Genomic DNA, 19,221 nt, shown 5'->3' with positions numbered 1-19,221 from the left:
ATATTAACTGCTGTTACGGCTTTATATGCTATTTGATAAGCTACGTGTTTTTTATATAATCCACGCCCCCAGATGCCGGTGTGATATTTTGAGACACTAACTGATGTATATAGCACCGCGAGGCCAGTTCGTACAGGGTACGGTAACTAGAGGCCGCGAGGTTTTGATACAGTTAGTGTAAATGTATAATTATATGTACATTTGCTTTCGTTGTTTGATATTGTTTATTTTATATTATATTTGCGAAAAATTAATTGTGATTTTAGGCTTGCTACGGGTTCCGGAGCTACCACTCCCGTTCCCTAGCGCCGGTTGCGGCTCAATAGTTTTGGGTCGTGACACTTTCGTAACATTTGTAAACGTTTGGCTTAAATCGCTAAAAAGGTGAAACGATTGGATTTGTCTCGTAACGTTTGTAAACGTTTGGCGTAAATTTCTAAAAAGGTGAAACGTTTGGAATTGTTTCATAATCTTTGTAAATGTTTGGCTTAAATCGCTAAAAGGATGGAACGTTTGGATTTGTTTCATAACGTTTGTATGTGTTTGGTTTATATCGATAAAAAGGTTAAACGTTTGGATTTGTTTCAGAACGTTTGGCTTAAATTGCTATAAAGGTGAAATGCTTGGTTTTGTTTCGTAACGTTTGTAAAGGTTTGGCTTAAATCGCTAACAATGTGAAACGTTTGGATTTTTTTCGTATCGTTTTAAACGTTTAGCTTTGTTTCGTAATGTTGGAAACGTTTGGCTTAAATCGCTAAAAAGGTGAAACGTTTGGATTTTTTTCGTATCGTTTGTAAATGTTTTGCTTAAATTGCTAATAAAACAAAACGTTTGGATTTTTTTCGTAATGTTTGTAAACATTTGGCCTAAATCGCTAAAAAGGTGAAATGTTTCGATTTGTTTCGTAACGTTTGTAAGCGTTTGGCTTAAATCGATAAAAAAGGTGAAACGTTTGGATTTGTTTTGTAACGTTTGTAAACGTTTAGCTTAAATCGCTAAAAAGGTGAAACGTTTGGATTTGTTTCGTAACGTTTGTAAACATTTGGCTTAAATTGCTAAAAGGGTGAAACGCTTGGATTTGTTTTGTAATGTTTGTAAGCATTTCGCTTAAATTCCTAAAAATGTGAAACGCTTAAATTTGTTTCGGAACGTTTGTAAACGTTTGGCTTAAATAACTAAAAAGGTGAAACGCTTGGATTTATTTTAGAACGTTTGTATCCGTTCGGCTTAAATCGCTAAAAAGGTGAAGCGTTTGGATTTGTTTCTTAACATTTGTAAACATTTGGCTTAAATTGCTAAAAGGGTGAAACGCTTGGATTTGTTTTGTAATGTTTGTAAGCATTTGGTTTAAATTCCGAAAAATGTGAAACGGTTAGATTTCTTTCGGAACGTTTCTAAACGTTTGGCTTGAATAACTAAAAAGGTGAAACTCTTGGATTTGTTTTGTAATGTTTGTAAACGTTTGGTTTAAATTACTAAAAAGGTGAATTGCTTGGTTTTGTTTCGTAACGTTTGTAAAGGTTTGGCTTAAATCGCTAAAAATGTGAAACGTTTGGATTTGTTTCGTATCGTTTTAATCATTTAGCTTTGTTTCGTAATGTTGGAAATGTTTGTCTTAAATCGCCAAAAAGGTGAAACATTTGGATTTGTTTCGTAACGTTTGTAAATGTTTTGCTTAAATTGCTAAAAAAGCGAAATGTTTGGATTTGTTTCGTAATGTTTGTAAACGTTTGGCCTAAATCACTAAAAATGTCAAATATAATACCCCATATGTTTCCGGCGTGTTTCGTCTTGTGTTGACCTTCTCTGAGTGGAAATTTTGATTAGAGTTATCATTGAAAGAGATTCGAGGTTCGTTTTTGGTTATCCTGTGTATTTGAGTTGAGTTTTATGTTGGAGAGTTTGTTCCCTTCGTTTGATTTTACCTAGAAATGGCAATATCGTTTTACGTTAAGTGGAAGTTAGTATGATGTTTTTGTGAGCATTGAGATTGTTCTGTTTATTAAAGTGGTGGTATTGATTTATTGTTCGAGGAGCAACCTTTTGAGTTTTTGCTTACGCAAGTGCTTAGGTCGTTAAGAACGGAATTCCTATGATTACGCTTTAGGTTGGTTACTTGGTTGAGGAATGTTCTTGAGAGACAGAGTTCGTTATGCAGAATTGTTATTATTGATGTCATTGATTACCTTGGGTATCTTTTTATGTGTTTTACGTTGGCTATGTGCATTTTCGTCCGGACAACATATAGTTTTATGATATGTTATTACTCGGGTTGTGTTATTTTAAATTTGAGGTCGAATTTTATATAAGTTGGGGAGAATGTAATATCCCGTGTTTTTCCGTCATGGTTTCGTTGTGTTTCCGACTTAGTTTTGGATTATTAATGGTGGACTTAGCAAGTGTGACACTTTGTTTGGGGTTTGATTTGTATCTTGTATGTGTCGCATATGTCGTGTGAGTTTTTGATGTCGATTTGATTTGTATTCGGTTTATAATCGATGATGTATTCGTGTACCTTCTGAATCTGACAAGTTTTGAGAAAACATGCATATCTCCTAATTTAACCGTTGGATCGGGCTTCTTTTTGGATATGTTGTGCCCAAGACGAAGTTGACCGTTGGATCAAAAATTGAGGCCCGTTGGAGTAGCGATGGGCCATCGCGCCTCGCAACGCGCCCCATACCTTTTTTGTGCGCCTGGTGAAGGCGCGATGGGACGAACGCGCCTCGCATCGCGCCTCCCGTCGCGCCTCACCTGTAATTTTGTGTATTGGGCTATAAATAGACCCCATAACTCGACCAAACTCTAATTTTCACTTCTACTAAAACCCTAGCCGACTATTTCAATCAAAAGAACTCAGAAATATTACAACATACATACATTTCACTTGATTTCGAATCCGGTAAGTTTTGTTATTCTTTTGAATTCAGTTTTATCTATAAACGGCATCTCCGTAATCTGATTTGTTCTTGTTTGTTGTTAGACCAAAATTGTTTCTGTTTGATCTCAAAGACTCTAGACTCACGTCTCTACGATTCCCCACCTTGATTTCGCAAAACGGTACGTGATCGACCTCGTTTCAATCGCCGTACGGTTTACCGCTTTGAGTTTGTACATTCTGTTTCTTGCCTAGGATGTCACTGCCAATCTTTTGCTTCATTGCTTTTGATCTTTATGGACTTTCAAGGATTGGGTTTGATGTATGACTGTCTTTATCAGTTTAATTGTTGCCTTGATTCGATCTTTTTGTTTCGTTTCGATTTCGTCCTTCGTTTGAATAATTGGCTGCAATGTCATGGTTCTGTCGATGGATTAGTGTTCCTTACTGACATGATTCATATGGCTCTTTTGGCTTGATCATTGACGGCAAGGACCTTTTTCTAATTACTTGGGTAATTGGTTTCATATTTGATATTGAATAGTTGAAGCATGAAGTTGAGGTTTTCGGGTTTGCCTCTGTACATTTGTTTGTATGTTGATTAAGTTTAGGTTATGATGAGAATTAGTTTCATGCTTTTGGTTTAGTGTTGATTCCTATTTGTATTTGAATGAATTCTTGATTCAGTATCATGAAATTGCAACATAGCGGGTGGTGTTGTTTTTCAAATTGGAGAAGATGGTCTATTGTGCGTTTTAATCATCAAGTTATTTTGGCTAAATCAAATGAATTCCTTTAGTTGTTTAGCAATTGATTTGTTTTAATTAACTTTTGAATATCGCTTTGATTTATAAGTACGTGAATTATGAACGATAAATATTTTACAACTTAAGTTATAATTACTCGGGTAATTATATTTAATTTCAAATATCTAAAATGGCGTGAATTGGCTAAATTACAATTTATCCCTTGAATATATTTAAAACTTTTTAAGTAAGTTTTTGGTTAGTAACTTTATATTTTGTTTTAATTATAAATAAAAGTAATTAATTTGATTTCGAATATCAAATTGGTTAAAGTACAGTTTAGTCCCTAAATTGGCTAAGGTACAGTTTAGTCCCTAAACTTTTATAAACTTAAAATGGTTAAATTTAGTTGTAACTTGGGTTACTTCAAATTGAGATTAATGAGTTATGCTTTTAAAATGGATTATTATTTTATCGAATTATTTTATAAATATAAACTCAGGTTTATATTCGATAACGTTTGAGTCGGATTAGACTTGGGTCACCCGACAAGTGAGGTTAGCTTGGTAATTATTGATAACTCGGCTAACCCATATTTGGAAATTATCTATTATTAAAAGTATTAAATAATATTTATAAAATGGATTTTAAAGCGAGAACTCAATAGACTTGTATTAATTGAGCGTTTCGACCTATTGGGTAATTTTGTGTTGTTCTAGATTGTTTTATTCCGACGTGTTATTTGTGCTAGTCCTATGTGGTGTCTAGTACTCTCTAGAGTTAGGGTCTGTTTTTAATATTGGTTTATATTTGTTTAGACTCGTCGAGCTGTTCGTGCTTTTGAGGCGAACCGAGTTTAGGTTGCTTTCCAGGAGTTATCACGTGGATTAGCAAGCAATGAGTTTGTACTTACTATTTACCGCTTTATTAAGTAAATTGTTATTTTAATATCTATATATATTGTATACGTACAATTGCGAACTGTTTTTCCATTATGGCTCTTAGTTGGAACATGCTACCTAATGGGCATCATTAGGACTGTGTGCGCACCGGTATTGATCTAGATAAGGTATGTGATATATGGTGGTAACTCGGTGTGAGCATAGCTCTCGGGACTAGTAGAGTAACTCGATGTAGCTCAGCTCTCGGGACTCTGGTTATGGATTAAGAATGGTCGGTGGTAACTCGGTGTAACTTAGCTCTCGGGACCAGGCCTATCAGATTATGGTTATATTTAGTATTGTGGATTAGGGTTCCAACTATTATACGTAATGTTCATATTAAATGTTTTAAACGGTTTTAAAGGTTTTCCACTTGATAAATGTAAATAGTGGTATGAACTCATCTCAGTATATCTAATCTGACCCTGTTGTTTTCTCAATTTTTCCAGGGTTATGATTTGAGCAAGTCAGCCGCTCTCCGATTCTTTATTTCCTCGGAGGTTTAAATAAAGTTCTTAAAACTGATTTTATTCTTAGACCGCAGTAGTAATTAAAAATCTTATATGTCTAATACTTGTTATAAACTTATTTAATGGATAATTGCCGTATTGGTATTCTTTAATTGACTTGGGTTAATATGTACTTTTGCCATGTTTAAGACTCAAAGTTGGCTGAGCACTTATTAATAAATGTTATGTATTATGAACTGCTAGAACTAGGCTGAAGTCTCGGTTGCCCCCGAACATTGGTTTTCTTGCAAGTTTATGTATTTGTTGGTTATCCGCAAGGCTAGCTAGGGGTTTTGGTACAACCATACCCATACCCTAGCGCCGGTCGCGATTCATGGAAATGGGTCGTGACAAACTTGGTATCAGAGATTGGTTTCAAACCAAGGCCTAATGCATGTTATGTGTTATGTGTTTTGGCATGATAAGTTGATGTCGTGTCTTAGGAACTACTACGGAATTAGGATTCGTGTCTTGTCTTTTAAAACGTCATCTTTTGTTTTCAAACTTTCAGCCTACATCCTATAAGTGATGTCTGTCAGTCTCTATTTAGTATTGATGCTATGATTGATAATTAATTTCACTTGGATGTTACTTGCTATGTTTTATCATGTTGAGGTAACCTCACTTGGGTGATTATTATTGCTTTCGATTTCTCGGGAAATCTTAGGCTGGTAATTTTTTTTTAAAACTCATACTTGGGTATGATGTTGTTTGACAAACCTTGGCGTTTGTGCCTGATACAATTTTGAGTATATGGTATGGTTACAGCTATTTTTACATGATGCGTTGAATTGTTTTTGCCTTATTTATAAAGTACATCTTGACTTTGGCCTCGATTGTTGATTTTAAATGTGATTGTATGTTGGACGTTAGCCTTGTATTTTTTGTTGTTAAAGAGATTTTGGGTTAAACTTTAAAACGTATTTTGTGGTCATATATAGTTTGACCACATGTTGCATTAAGAGTTTTCATTAAGAACAGTGGTTTTGTTTTAATTTGTGTTTTGACACAGAATCAAAAGAGAAGTTTAAGTTTAATTCTTTAAAAGTTTAATTTTTGGTTAAGCTGCTTCTAAAAAGAATGTTCTTGTGTTTTAACTTTTTAGAGTACGGAAATGGTTGTTTGAGATAAAGGATTTCTCACTTGAGTTTTTAAATTGCCGTTTAGCGGTTGGATTAAGTTGAGCTCTCAATTTTGAAAGAATAGAAATTTCATTCACATATTTTTTCGGATTTACAAATGTTTTGATCACGTTTTATAAACAGTTGTATTGGGTTCGACTTGGGTCACCAAAATTTAGGAGTTGAGCTTGGTAGTTGTAATGACTCGGTTAGAGCGATGATTTTATGATTTGAGATACTTAGGTATCCGCTTTAAAGCAATTGATTACTAAGAAGAGACTTTTACAGAAAGTTATTTTGTTTTAACCATGGGGCTCAACAAAATTTGGAAGTTTTCGTATTTGACTTTTAAATTTCAAAATAAAATTTGAAGCGTAATCTTAAAGGATGATATTATTGTAAGTTGATTTCGATACAAAGATTCAAGCTTGCTGTAGCAAGTCTTAATAGTTGTTTTAAGAATGATTGAGTTGTTTTGCTGAATGGCATGTTTGCATGACTTATAATTTACAAATATGGTATCCCTTAGAAATAATTTGCGTTGTATAACTCGCTGGTCTATTGGACTAAGTTGATTGTTTTTGTTTTGTCTCTTTGTGCAGTGTAGCACGTGAGAGGATTTAACCACGTGGTCGTGGTTGACTTACCTCGATGTATGGTTTGACCTTTGAGTAAGATCTTCATTTAGACCATGTTCGCATTTTTCGGTTTTGCTCTTGTTTCGTGGATCGAAACCTTTGGGTTTCGATGTTAAGGAAGAAGAGTGGAGTATTCCTCTGGAATGGTTGATGGTTTCTGTTATCCTGAAAGGATATTAAAAATTTTGAATCGAGAAGATATGCCGGTGTATTTAAACACTGGTGTTCTCATCAAGTATGATGATGCGATGCTGAAGCTGGCGGTAAATTTCATAGGAATATATGTGATATGTTCGTTGGGTAAAATTTTCAATTAGAGTTGAGGTTAGTTGAATATTTATGCGGAAAAGTTGTAACAGAATTATTAGGTTGAGTTGTTTTATAGCATCGAATGTTGCTAGGTTGCAAGTAAGGAATTTGAGTAATATGTTAAGTTTATCGAGTGCACATCTCATAGAGTGTAACGTCTAGCAAATGTTTTATTGTGGAATGAATTTCAAAGGTTGATTTGATAAAATATTTGAAATATTTTCAAAACGTAATTGTGCCCAGACATATCATGAACATGCATTTGAAATGTCACGAATAGGATTGCAATAAACATTGAATATGTCCACTAAATAAAAGATAAATCAATAATTGACACATGCATAATAGTACATGCATCACGTGCATAGTAATGATTAGGGTTGGATGCAACTCTTTGGGGATGAGAGATGTCATTACCCTGGCGCACAATTATGTGAAATGGATTTTTCGATTAAGTGTTTTGAGAAATATGTTTTGAAACGAGCTCGCGAGTCACATTATGATAAATATATATATAAAGTTGTTGGATTTCAAATGATTTTGAAACTTTTACCGAAAGGTAGCTAGACAAATACTCTGTGATGATGGTGATGGTTATTGGACGATTACATTGTGAGCGATTGGTCTGTAGGATCAGAATCTTGTGGTTATGAGTAAGAATGATTTTGAGGTTGCGCTCGAGAAATAGTTGTGCTAAGTGCGGTATGGAGTAATTTAGAATAGAAAGCTTTCGTGATAACTTACGATTTGTGGATAAGGATGTTGGTTATGCTCCATGTGTGTTTATACACTGCGTTTTAAAAAAAAAGATGTTATCTTTCAGTTAGAGTTTTTCCAATTACTTTGGGTAAATGGATATAAAAGTATTTTCATAAACAAAGAGATTTGCGTTGTTAAATTTTATCCTTCTGAGGAAAGGAATAAATTTTGTCAAAATTAATTCAAAAGAAATAGTAAATTTTTCGATTGAACGATTCTTCAAATTGTTTTTTTTTTGTTTGAGAAAATTTAAAAGCGACTTAAAATTTATGTAATACCCCGTAGAATTATTAGTGTTTATTTTCTCGTGTGTTCAATTTTAATTGATTAGGACCTCGAAAATAGTTAATAAATTCATCTCATGAATTTATAAGGGTGAAAATGTGAATTGGAGTGTGTTTTGCCTTAAGTTTGATTTTGGCAATTTTACGTGTTAAAAGTGAATTTTTCGATTTTTCACTAAAAACCGTCAAAATAATTATTTTAAATATTTTTAAAGACCCAAAAATATTTTAATTCAGCCCATATGTTATGTTTTAATGTTTTTGAGTATTTGAGAAAGTTGAATTTATTTTGCCCCTAGAGTTCAATTTATTTACAAGAATGCCATTATGGCAAACTTGTAAATAAATGAAACATCAAACAAGCTCAAAACCTTACACTTTTATTTTCTCTCAAAATTTTCTTAACAAAAGTTGACGGGAAAATTGTGTAGATCGTTAATGTATATTTGCATGTTCGTTTGAGGTATAATTTCAAGCTCAAAACCTTACTTTTATTTGCTGATGTTAGTTGAGTTTTAGAAACATGCTTAGGATGGTTTAAAAATGGTGTTTGATGGTTGATTAACTAGTTTTGATTGTTGTTTATGTGGGTTTAGGTTTTAAAATAATTTTTACGTAAAATTAAATTAATTATTTTAATTTTCTGGGCTGATCTACATGATGAGGTTAAAATATGCTTTAAAGTGTCATATTCATGGATTAAAAATGTTAATTAGTTCGGGTATTAATTTAATGGATGAAATTTCGATTTTTAATGTTTTTAAAGGTTAAAAATCGCTTAAAAAGGGTAAATCAATTAATTTTAAATTTTTGGAAATGAGTTTGTTTATGATCGATCTAAATGTTGGGATGATGGTGAAAAAATGTTTAATGGTAAATTATTAATGATTTGTTAATTGGGTTTAATTTTTGATAAGTGTTTAATCAGTAAAAATTGTTAAAAAGGGTATTTATGTCATTTTTAATTTCTGGGTAGAAATTATTCATGAAAAATTTATGAAATATATATGTTGATCATTTGTGGAATTAAAGTGATTCAATTGAAGTGTTTTGATGGATTAATAATCGGTTTTGATTATTAATAGTTATTTCGGTTTTAATTGTTAAAATAATGAAAAATATTTTTTTTAAATTATGGGCTGCTGTTTTTACAGGATGAAAATTAAAAATCTGTTCAAAATAAATTTTGGTGAATTTCGGTGTTAAAATGGCTTAAAATGGATTTTTAAGCGTTTTTAGCGTTTTTGAGTTTTACGGCCAAAACCACCGGAATACGGTGACCGGAATATGAGCAGAGGGGATAGAGCATAGTAGCTCAGTCCTAGGCTCAGTTGGCAGCAGTTAGTGCCGAAATGATTTTGGCAGAAAATAAGGGGGGGCCGAGCCCTGGATACAAAAATATTTTACGGGAAAATATTTTTGGATATTTTTGAATTTTGTTGAGATTTTCTAAAAGTGTACTTTTAGAAAATTATGTGAATTGAATGTGTGTTAGAATTATATGGAGTTATAATTCTATGTTTATTTAATGAATTAAATAAACTATCATGGATAGAGTGTATCGTATAGAAATACGATGACGCGGAAAGAGATAGTCGGAATCAAATTTAGTTATATGATTATGTGGTCTATTTGGTTGAGTCGGTCTAAAGTTTATCCTAGAATTTAGAGTTAATACTATAATAATGTTTAATCTCTAAATTAGATCCAGCGAGTTTTGTCGCGGAAACCTGCGAGCGAAGGTTTTGATATTTCGACGGGTGATATTTTTACATTTGGAATAAGCGAGTACTGTGAGTGTGTTTACAACTTATACTGCTAAATATTAGTATTAAAAATATTGCGAACTGCTTTACATGATTTGCAAATGCTATATTTTATTTTGAATTTAAATCGCATGAACTATTATACATAGTTCTGAAACCGATTTAGATTCATTGAAACATGCTTACTATTGGGCGGCAATAGTGCTGTGTGATCACCGGTATTGCATTTAGAATGTGTTTGTATAAAAATGGTATGTGGAAATCCGGACGACGGTCTGGAAGTCTGAGACAACGGTCCAGACATATGGAAACAGATCTTCAGAGACAACAGAATATAGACGACCAAAGGCAGGTAGAGAAACTGCCGAGATCTGAGAGGTTGAACCTTTTATTAACTTAAATTGCTAAAATGGGGAAATGTTTGGATTTGTTTGGTAATGTTTGTAAACGTTTGGATTTATTTCGTAACGTTTGTGCACGTTTGGATTTGTTTCGTAACGTTTGTAAACGTTTGGCTTAAATCGCTAAAAAGGTGAAACGTAACGTTTGTAGACATTTGGCTAAAATCGCTAAAAAGGTTAAACGTTTGATTTTTTTTTTTGTAACGTTTGTAAACGTTTGGCTTAAATTGCTAAAAAATGGAAACGTTTGGTTTTGTTTCATAACCTTTGTAAACGTTTGGCTTGAATTGCTAAAAAGGGGAAACGTTTGGATTTCTTTCGCAACGTTTGAAAACGCTTGGCATAAATTGCCAAAAATGTTAAATGCTTGGATTTGTTTCGTAATATTTGTAAACGTTTTGCTTAAATTGCTAAAAAGGTGAAACGCTTGGATTTTTTTCGTAACGTTTGTAAACGTTGCCTTTGTTTCTTAACGTTTGTAAATGTTTGACTTAAATCACTAAGAAGGTTAAACGTTTGGATTTGTTTCGTAACGTTTTAAATGTTTGGATTAAATCGCTAAAATGGGGAATGCTTGGATTTGTTTCGTAACGTTTGTAAACGTTTGGATTTGTTTTGTAACGTTTGCAAACGTTTGGAACTGTTTCGTAATATTTGTAAACGTTTGGCTTTAATCGCTTAAAGGGTGAAACGTTTGGTTTTGTTTCGTAACGTTTGTAAATGTTTGGCTTAAATTGCTAAAAGGGTGAAACGCTTGCATTTGTTTCGTAAACATTTGGTTTAAATAGCTAAAAAGGTGAAATGTTTGGATTTGTTTCATAACGTCTAATACGTTTGGTTTTGTTTCGTAACGTTTATAAACGTTTGGCTTAAATCGCTAAAAAGGTGAAACGTTTGGGTTATATCACTAAAAAGATGAGACGTTTGGTTTTGTTTCATAACCTTTGTAAACGTTTGGCTTAAATCGCTAAAAATGTGAAACATTTGGATTTGTTTCGTAATGTTTGTAAATATTTGGCTTAAATTGCTTACAAGGCAAAAATGGGGAAATGTTTGGATTTGTTTCGTAACGTTTGTAAATGTTTGGCTTAAATTGCTAAAACGGTGAAACGCTTGCATTTGTTTCGTAAACATTTGGTTTAAATCGCTAAAAACGTGAAACGTTTGGATTTGTTTCATAACGTTTAATACGTTTGGTTTTGTTTCGTAACGTTTATAAACGTTTCGCTTAAATCGCTAAAAAGGTGAAACGTTTGGGTTATATCACTAAAAAGATGAGACGTTTGGGTTTGTTTCATAACCTTTGTAAACGTTCGGCTTAAATCGCTAAAAATATGAAACATTTGGATTTGTTTCGTAATGTTTGTAAATATTTGGCTTAAATTGCTTAAAAGGTTAAATGGGGAAATGTTTGGATTTGTTTTATAACGTTTGTAAACGTTTGGTCTTGTTTCGAAACGTTTGTAAACGTTTGGATTTGTTTCGTAACGTTTGTATACGTTTGGCTTTAATCGCTAAAAAGGTGAAACATTTAGTTTTGTTTCATAACGTTTGTAAACGTTTGGTTTAAATTGCTAAAAAGGTTAAACGCTTGGATTTGTTTCGTAACATTTGTAAATGTTTCGCTTAAATTGCTAAAAATGTGAAACGCTTGGTTTTCTTTCGTAAATGTTTGGCTTAAATCGCTAATAAGGTGAAACGTTTGGATTTGTTTCGTAACGTTTTAAACGTTTGGTTTTGTTTCGTAACATTTATAAACATTTGGCTTCAATCGTTAAAAAGGTGAAACATTTCCGAAACATTTGTAAACGTTTTGCATTAATCACTAAAAAGGTGAAACGTTTCGGTTTTTTTCATAACCTTTGTAAACAATTGGCTAAAATCGCTAAAAAGGTGAAAAGTTTGGATTTGTTTCGTAACGTTTGTAAACGTTTGGCTTAAATCGCTAAAAGGGGAAACGTTTGGATTTGTTTTCTAACGTTTGTAAACGTTCTGCTTAAATTGCTAAAAAGGGGAAACGCTTGGATTTGTTTCTTAACGTTTGTAAATGTTTGGCTTAAATTGCTAAAAAGGTGAAACGTTTGGATTTGTTTCGTAACGTTTGCAAACATTTGGCTTAAATTTCTAAAAAGGTGAAACTCTTGAATTTGTTTCGTAACTTTTATTATCATTTGGCTTAAATTGCTAAAAATGGGAAACATTTGGTTTTGTTTCGTAACATTTGGCTTATATCGCTAAAAATGTGAAACGTTTGGATTTGTTTTGTAATGTTTGTAAACGTTCTGCTTAAATCGCTAAAAAGGTGAAACGTTTGGATTTGTTTCGTAACGTTTGTAAACGTTTGGCTTAAATTGCTAAAAAGGTGAAACGTTTGGATTTGTTTCGTAACGTTTTAAACGTTTGGATTTGTTTCGTAATTTTTGTAAACGTTTGGCATAAATCGCTAAAAAGGTGAAACGTTTGGTTTTGTTTCGTAACGTTTGTAAAGGTTTGACTTAAATCGCTAAAATGTTGAAACGTTTGGTTTTGTTTCGTAACGTTTGTAAACGTTTGGCTTAAATCGCTAAAAAGGGGAAACGTTTGGTTTTGTTTCGTAGCGTTTATAAACGTTCGGCTTAAATCGCTTAAAAGGTGAAACGTTTGGATTTATTTTGTAACGTTTATTAACGTTTGGTTTAAATCGCTTAAAAGGTGAAACGTTTGGATTTGTTTTGTAACGTTTTAAACGTTTCGCTTAATTCGCTAAAATGGGGAAACGTTTGGATTTGTTTCGTAATGTTTGTAAACGTTTTGCTTCAATCGCTAAAAAGGTGAAACATTTGGATTTGTTTCGTAATGTTTGTAAACGTTTAGATTAATTCGCTAAAAAGATAAAACGTTTGGATTTGTTTCGTATCGTTTTAAACGTTTGGCTTAAATCGCTAAAACATAACAAAACATTTACAAACCTTTTTACCAGTTTAACCAAACGTTTACAAACGTTATGAAATAGAACAAAACGTTTCATCTTTTTAGCAATTTAAGACAAATATTTACAGACGTTACAAACCAAATCCAAACGTTTCACCTTTTTAGCGATTTAAGCCAAATGTTTACAAACGTTACGAAACAAATTCAAACGTTTCCTCTTTTTAGTGATTGAAGCCAAATGTTTACAAACGTTACAAAACAAATCCAAACGTTTCCCCATTTTAGCGATTTAAGCAAAACGTTTAAAACGTTACGAAATAAATCCAAACGTTTAAAACGTTATGAAACAAAACCAAACGTTTCACCTTTTTAAAGATTTAAGGCAAACATTTACAAACGTTACAAATAAAATCCAAGCGTTTCACCTTTTTAGTAATTTAAGCTAAACGTTTACAAACGTTACAAAACAAATCCAAATGTTTCGCCATTTTAGCGATTTAAGCCAAACGTTTACAAACGTTACGAAACAAATCCAAACGTTTCGCCTTTTTAGGGATTTAAGCCAAAAGTTTACAAAGGTTATGAAACAAAACCAAACGTTTCCCCTTTTTAGCGATTTAAGCAGAACGTTTACAAACGTTACAGAACAAATCCAAACGTTTCACCTTTTTAGCGATTTAAGCCAAACGTTTCTCAACGTTACGAATCAAAACCAAACCTTTAAAACGTTGCAAAACAAATCCAAACGTTTCACCTTTTTAGTGATTTAAGCCAAACGTTTACGAAACAAATCCAAGCGTTTCCCCTTTTTTAGCAATTTAAGCCAAACGTTTACAAACGTTATGAAACAAATCCAAGCGTATAATCTTCTAGCAATTTAAGCCAATTGTTTACAAAGGTTACGAAACAAATCCAAACGTTTAAAACATTACGAAACAAATCCAAACGTTTCATATTTTTAGCTATTTAAGCTAAATATTTATAAATTTTTAGCGATTTAAGGCAAACGTTTAAAACAATACGAAACAAATTTAAATGATTCACATTTATAGCGATTTAAGCCGAACGTTTACAAACGCTACGAAACAAATCAAAACATTTCACCATTTAGCGGTTTAAGCTAAACATTTACAAACGTTACAAAACAAATCGAAACGTTTCACCTTTTTAGAGATTTAAGTCAAACGTTTACAAACATTACGAAACAAAACCAAACGTTTCACCTTTATAAACGTTACGAAATAAAACCAAACGTTTGGATTTATTTCGTAACGTTAGGCTTAAAATGCTAAAAAGGGGAAACGTTTGGATTTGTTTCGTAACGTTTTAAACGTTTGGTTTAAATCGCTAAAAAGGTTAAACGCTTAGATTTGTTTTGTAAAGTTTGTAAACATTTGGCTTAAATCAATAAAAAGGTGAGCGCTTCGATTTGTTTCGCAACGTTTGTAAACGTTTGGTTTTGTTTTGTAACGTTTATAAATGTTTGGCTTAAATCGCTAAAAATGTGAAACATTTAGTTTTGTTCCGTAACATTTGTAAACGTTTGGCATAAATCGCTAAAAATGCGAAACGTTTGGATTTGTTTCGCAACGTTTTGAACGTTTGGTTTTATTTTGTAACGTTTACAAATGTTTGGAAACAAATCCAAACGGTTTCACCTTTTTAGCGATTGATACACAACCGACGAAGACAAAGGAAGTGCCTAATGCCATTTGGGTGAAACTGACTAAGAGACATGTTATAAAATTTCAAAAAGGCCACTAAGTCGGCCTGAAGGGGAATGCGGACACCAGAATGAAGGTGTTCTACGCTTATTACAATAAAATCCGGATCAACCGGGGTGTTTATTGTCAGACCGGGAGGAGACAGTGCAAACCGATACCCCTCACGTAAATTTATCTGAGAAAGAAGATAATCCAGATATCCCTGGTTCAGCTCGGCAAAAGTAGTTTCCATCCTCACTCGCCATGGCTTAACAGAAGAGGTCGCTTCTGAGAAACCAACTTCCTCTACCTTATTTATCCGGGGAACGTCAACGGACCCTCCCTTGGCCGAGTCAGAACGCTCGGCCTCAGAATTATTCCCTCTCGAAGTACACTCATCCGACTCACCCTCACCATCATCGTAAACGTCCAAAAAATCATTATGGGAATCCTCCTCATACGACATTATTCAACCGAGATGAAAAAACAACTCTAAATGAATCAAATCACCCAACTATATTAACCCAGAAAGCAAACACTCAAGAACACGAAGAACAAACGGAAAAAAGATGAAGAAATAACAATAAACAAGATCAAAACAAAGGAAAAAGAAGAACTTACTGATGAAAATCTTCGAAAGTAGAAAAGTAGACCCCAACAAAGCAAAGGAAAGAAAGAAACGAGAGCAAAGAAAGGAAAAAGAAAACTAAGCAAAGGAAAAAATGAGGGTTTTTATAGAAACCGAAGCGGGGCAACTAAAACGACGCCTCAATATATGTGCTAGTGGATAACAGATGTCAACAGGCAGAATTAAATGAAAGACACGTGTCATCGAAACGTATCAGATAAGAAAGCAATTCAAAAGACACCCAAGAGATGACGGAGCAAGATCAAAACCGAGCAAGCAAGAAATACCAAATCAAACAAAACTCGGGCATAAATATCCGAACAAACTAGGGGGGGACTTGTGATAACAACACAGATGAACAATCTAAAAAATAGAACATAAACCGAGTAAGACACACCACAACACCATCTCGGCTCAACCGAGTAAGACACACCACAACACCATCTCAGCTCAACCGAGTAAGACACACCACAAGACCACCTCGGTGAGACGAGTAAAACACATAGCAACACCATCTCGGATACACCGAGCAGCATACATCGCAACATCATCTCGGCTTTGTCCGAGTTTACCTTTCACTGATTACAAAGACAAATATGTCAGAAAGTACCCTAACATTCCAAACAATATCTGCACAGACAAAGATAATGAAATCAGACTTGTCGGCGCAGACAAAGAGGAACAAAGACATAGTATAAAAGGCTAAGAAAAAGTAGGTAAATAGGTTAATTCTCTTTATCTCTCAACCAAAAACTCTTATTCACTTCTTATTCTTTCTCTCACTAAAATACCTATTGACTTGACTGTCGGAGCGGTTTGCCGGAGTCCCCTTCCGGCGCCCTTCTAACGGTTGTATTGTGCCTTTCAGGTACGATTGTGAAGCCACCACTGGATCAAGGAGTCGCCGCCATTCCGCAAGTTATCAGTTACGAAACAAATTCAAACGTTGAAAACATTACGAAACAAATCCAATCGTTTCACCTTTTTAGCGATTTATGCCAACGTTTAAAACTTTAAAAAATAAAATCCAAACGTTTAAAATGTTACAAAAAAATTCAAACGTTTAAAACGTCACGAAACCAATCCAAATGTTTATAGCGTTACGAAACAAATCGAAACGCTTAACCTTTTTAGCCATTTAAGCCAAACGTTTACAAACGTTATGAAACAAATCCAAACGTTTCCCCTTTTTAGCAATTTAAGCCAAACGTTTACAAACGTTACAAAACAAAACCAAGCGTTTCACCTTTTTAGTGATTTAAGCCAAACATATAAAACGTTACGAAACCAATCCAAACGTTTCACCTTTTTAGAAATTTAAGCCAAACGTTTACAAACTTTACGAAACAAATCCAAACATTTTCTCTTTTTAGCAATTTATGTCAAATGTCTAAAACGGTACAAAACCAATCCAAACGTTTCACCTTTTTAGAGATTTAAGACAAACGTTTACAAACGTTACGAAACCAAAAACGTTACGGAACAAATCCAAACGTTTCACCTTTTCAACGATTTAAGATAAACGTTTACAAACGCTACGAAACAAATCCAAACGTTTCACTTTTTTAGCGATTTAAGCCAAATGTTTACAAATGTTACGAAACAAATCCAAACTTTTAACATTTTTAGCGATTTTAGCCAAACGTTACAAAACAAATCCAAAAATTTCACCTTTTTAGCGATTTAAGTCAAAACTAAAGAAAAAATCCAAACGTTTCACCTCTTTACCAATTTAAGCCCAATGTTTACAAACGTTACGAAACAACTCCAAACATTTCACCTATTTAGCAATTTAAGCCAAACGTTTAAAATATTACAAAACAAAACCAAACGTTTCACCTGTTTAGAGATTGAATCCAAACGTTTACAAACGTTACGAAACAAAACCAAACGTTTCACCTGTTTAGAGATTGAATCCAAACGTTTACAAACGTTACGAAACGAATCCAAATGTTTAAAATATTACGAAACAAATCCAAACGTTTCACATTTTTAGCGATTTAAGCTAAACTTTTTCAAACGTTACGAAACAAATCCAAATGTTTCACCTTTTTAGTGATTAAATCCAAACGTTTAAAACGTTAAGAAACAAATCCAAACGTTTCCCCTTTTTAGTGATTTAAGCCGTACATGTAAAACATTACCAAACCAATCCAAAGGTTTAAAATATTACGAAACAAATACAAGCGTTTCACCTTTTTAGCGAATAAGCAAAACATTTACAAACGTTACAAAACAAATCCAAACGTTTCACATTTTTAGCAATTTAAACCAAACGTTATGAAACATTTAAATCACTAAAAAGGTGAAATGTTTGGATTTATTTTGTAACGTTTTAAACGTTTGGATTGGTTTCGTAACGTTTTAAGCATTTGGCAGGTTTCACCTTTTTAGCGATTTAAGCTAAACGTTTAAAACTTTACGAAACCAATCCAAACGATTAAAATGTTACGAAACAAATCCTAACGTTTCACCTTTTTAGCGATTTAAGCCAAATGTTAACAAACGTTACGAAACAAATCCAAACGTTTCATATTTTCAACGATTTAAGCTAAATGTTTGCAAACGTTACGAAACAAATCCAAACGTTTCCCATTTCTAGTAATTTAAGCCAAGCGTTTACAATCGCTAAAAAGGTGAAACGTTTCGATTTGTTTTAAACATTTATCATTTTTATCCAAACGTTTAAAGCGTTACGAAACAAATCCAAACGTTTAAAACGTGATGAAACAAATCCAAAAATTTAAAGCGTTACGAAACAAATCCAAACATTTAAAACGTAACAAAAAAAATTCAAACGTTTAAAACGTTATGAAACAAATCCTAATATTTACAAACGTTACGAAACAAATCCAAATGTTTCACCTTTTTAGCGACTTAAGCCTAGCGATTGAAGCCAAACGTTTACAAACGTTACGAAACAAAACCAAACATTTCCCCTTTTTAGCGATTTAAGCCAAATGTTTACAAACGTTACGAAACAAATCCAAACGTTTCACATTTTGAGCGATTTAGGCCAAACGTTTAAAACGTTATGAAACAAATCCAAACGTTTCCTCTTTTTAGCAATTTAAACCAAACGTTTACAAATGTTACGAAACAAAACCAAACATTTAAAACGTTACGAAACAATCCAAACGTTTCCCCTTTTTATCAATTTAAGCGAAACATTTAAAACGTTATAAAACCAGCCCAAACGTTACAAAACAAATCCAAACGTTTCACCTTTTTAGCGAATTAAGCCAAACGATTACAAACATTACGAAATAAATCCAAACGTTTCACCTTTTTAGTGAATTAAGCCAAACGATTACAAACGTTACGAAATAAATCCAAACGTTTCAGTTTTTTAGCAATTTAAGCCAAACATTTACAAACGTTACAAAACTAATCCAAATGTTTCCCTTTTTTAGCAATGTCAACCAAATGTTACGAAACAAATCCAAATGTTTCACATTTTAAGCGATTTAAGCCAAAAATTTAAAACATTACGAAACCAATCCAAACGTTTAAAACGTTACGAAATAAATCTAAATGTTTCACCTTTTTATTAATTAAATAAATCTAAACCAATTGAAACGTTTAAAACGTAACGAAACCAATCAAACCGGTACGAATAAAAACCAAA

The sequence above is a fragment of the Mercurialis annua genome, linkage group LG3, assembly GCF_937616625.2.
Source record: "Mercurialis annua linkage group LG3, ddMerAnnu1.2, whole genome shotgun sequence".
Lineage (NCBI taxonomy): Eukaryota > Viridiplantae > Streptophyta > Magnoliopsida > Malpighiales > Euphorbiaceae > Mercurialis > Mercurialis annua.
Note: the sequence above shows the minus strand (reverse complement) of the source record.